Below are 3,746 nucleotides of genomic sequence, written 5' to 3'. Positions count from 1 at the left end.
CGGGAGCTGCCGCGTTATTTTCTAAATTATTTCGTACCGATTTTTAATATCACATTTTGACTTTGTCACAATTAAAGCAATAATTAACACGATTTGTGACGCGTATTTATCACGCGAGCAAGTGTTGTGGGCTTTACCGCAGCGGGTAATTATCGCGATTCATTTACTTTTTTACTTGTTAGATAGAGAAACGTTGCAATCAAGTTCCTTAATGCCGATCAAATATTATCATCATTTATTTATTATTTTAGTATTATAACTTCTTTATTCGGTTATTATTTAATTATTGCTATTACGCATAGAAGAACAACTCGGGTATGCCGTTACGATAATTTCTTTAACTCGCCTTTGTTCAGTTATTATTGTCGTTGCCCAGTTATTGTTACTCATTATTATTACCGATTATTCGATCATCGTTTTTCAGCTATTATCTACTTGCAAATATTATCATGCAGTTGTCGATCAATTATTATCACTACCATTTATTTTTCGAGTATTAGTGCTAACAAGTAAAAAAGTAAATGAAAGGCGGTAATTATCTGTCACGGTAAAACCCGCAGCACCTGCTCGCGTGAGAACTACGCACCTCAATTCGTGTTAATTATCGCCTTAATTATGGCGAAGTCAAAATGCGATATTAAAAATTGGTGCAAAATAATTTAGAAAATAATGCGGCAAGTACTGATTACTTCGCTCACGCGTCGAAAGATTTCGCGAGATCGGTCTTCGATTCGCGTCGCGCGTGCATCAAAGCGATGCATTACAACTCGATCAGACCGTTGCTGAATTGGTCGCACATATTGTCGTTTATCCGAAAGATCGACATTTCTTCGAAGATGCAGTTTGCGACATTTCATACGCAATTCGCAACTTGGAGTGTATCCCCCAAGAAAGACGGGATTTTTCGTGAAACTTCCGTTAGATTACCGCGGTCGGGAGTGAATTATAGGCGACGTGGGACACGAGGACCATTGCAATGTCAGACGCAGCGACAGGATGACTGGTGGACCGTGGACACCGTGGGACGACGCGCAATGGTGAGCGCTCAATTTAGACGTTCATATAGTAAACATAAAGCGTCACTTTACGTAGATTGCATGCATGTAGACGTAAATCGCATTGGGTCCGACGGAAAGTAAAGTAAGAATTGGAATTTGCAATTGCAAACTTAAAGAAATGGAAGTGCACGATGTAAACCAAGCCAATGCATATCAACCGCGGCGCATTCAATTATTACAATACGTTTTGTTGATGAGTATTATACCAGCTTAATATACCGTTGTTTATATATATTGTCGATATTAAAATTATCTAATAGAAAATTATTATTTGGTACGCATATCAAGTGCACGATATAAACCAGGCCAATGGCCAGAGTTAGGCGCATTTTCGAGACGCCATCTAACAAAGTGCGCCTTTACTACGTTCGTTAAGCGCATTTTCGCAGTGGTAACGATAAAATATGCCTGGTTTGTGCCCGTTGTATTTCCATACAATGATAGTAAGTTAGAAAAGAACAGATGTCCAATCGCTCTATTCTTATCTCACTACTGATGGCGGACCGCGTGATGTAGGCACGAAACGAGCTAATGGCGATATTATCACAAAACTAGGTCATCTCTTATCAGTCTCGTCTTTTTCGCGCTGCGTTCTGCGTAATTTTGCAAGGAACGTTTTGGTTCGAGTCTCGACTTGATAATTTAATTTGTTGTTTTTAAATTGTTGTTTTTAATTTGTCGAAATTTAATTTGTCGTCTTGTCTACAACAAACGCGTATGTATAAGAACATATCTCCAAAGAGATAGTATGTCGTATATAATACGACAAGTTATAAAGTATATTAATCAAATAGTATATATAGAGCATACATAGGGTATATATAAAACATATGTAGAATATAAAAAAGCATATATAACATATACAGAGCATATAAATGTGACATGTTGAAATATATCAATTTAATGTATCATCAAGAAATAATCCGACCAGAAACAAGCTTGCTTAAACCGAAATTACAATTGGCCATTGTTATGCAAGAATAATCCAATTCAAAAAATTATAAGTTTTTATCTATGGATACTCCATTCACATCTTTTTAAACCAAACAAAAAAAATTCAAGCTTTATAGATGGTTGAAATGAGTTAAGAAAGTTTTTTTAATTTTTTACCAGTCACGTTTTTTTGCACATTTTTCTAAGGATTGAACTAGTCAGTACTCTTAAAGAAATGGAAATGATTGACTCGTTAAACTATTGCAAAAATCTCAGAGCTAAATTCTTTGGTTGGATCATTCTTACGTAACTTCGATGAATTCATCGAAGTGATACGCGTACTAAATAGTAACTTTCTATTAGATACTCTTAATATCGACGATATATATAAGCAACGGTATATTAAGCTGGTATAAAACTCATCAACAAAACGTATTATATTGATAGAATGTGTCGCTGTTGATATGCATTGTAGATATTAAGATTATCTAATAGAAAATTACTATTTAGTACGCGTATCAAGTGCACGATGTAAACTAGGCCATTGTCGGTATTAAGATTATCTAATAGAAAGTTACTATTTAGTACGCATATCAAATACACGATGTAAACTAAGCCACTGACGGATCAATTTGGTGCGAGTGTATCAAGTAGGAGTATCGTACTAAACTAATACGCGTATCAAATGATACAAATGACTGCGAGACTTAAAATAAGAAGTCTAATGACTCTCGCAGCCAATGCAATGCGCAACGCGACACACGATATGCGATGAGCGATATCCAATGAGCGTACGAAAAGTATCCAATAGTAGAATTTGTTACCTAGAGTTTCTAGCTAGAGATATTTTTGTCTCCTGATAATCAATTCTCTTATTAAACATCGTACACTTAGGCTGCGTTCGCTTTGGGCGCTTATGCGCTGTAAGCGTCATTCTATCTTCTTCCCGCATGTAATGAGCGCTAAAGATAGAATGACGCTTACAGCGCGTAAGCATCCAAAGCGAACGCAGTCTCAGTTGCATTAATGCTATACCATTCACCAGATCAATAGTTACTAGAAAATGTTGACCAGCTGTGTCCGTTTCTAGCTGATTTTTTATTACTCTTAATTTATCCGACAAGCGGGAATGTGTCAAAGTGACATTTTGACAGCTTGACGTTTCATACATACATGATAATAATAATTTAATAATTGTAATTTTTTATATATATTAACTTCTTACTTACGTTTTTTAATATTCTTACTCTTCTTCTACTGATTGCGCATTACACGTGAGTGGATAACCTTTTGATAAAAACACATATGTACGAAACGTCAAGTTGTCAAAATGTCATTTCTGTTTTGACACATTCCCGCTTACCTGAGGAATCAACAGTCATGAAAAATGATCAGCTAGAAACGGACACGGGTGGTTGAAATTTTCTAGTGATTATCAATTTAATGAATGGTATAGCATCAATGCAACTGAGTGTACATCGGATGTCAGTGTGGTGTCAATCCATTATTTTAAATTCCTCTTTTATTGATAAAAATGCATATAAATGTAATTTATAAGGGCTCAGATATGTATAAAAAAACTTAAACAGTAAGGCGTAAGTAGTAAGCAAATTAACCAATCACAGTCGATTATTTTCCTCATGTTTGACTGTGATTGGTCCATTTTTTAAGAGTTTAAATCAACTAATCCATATGGTCCAATCGATATAGGCATAAACAGCATGTTCGACTGGCTCTGGGTTAACCCATTCTGAA

Source organism: Odontomachus brunneus, unplaced genomic scaffold (genome assembly GCF_010583005.1).
Source record: "Odontomachus brunneus isolate Ranch 3 - 2012 unplaced genomic scaffold, Obru_v1 Obru_scaffold_110, whole genome shotgun sequence".
Lineage (NCBI taxonomy): Eukaryota > Metazoa > Arthropoda > Insecta > Hymenoptera > Formicidae > Odontomachus > Odontomachus brunneus.
Note: the sequence above shows the minus strand (reverse complement) of the source record.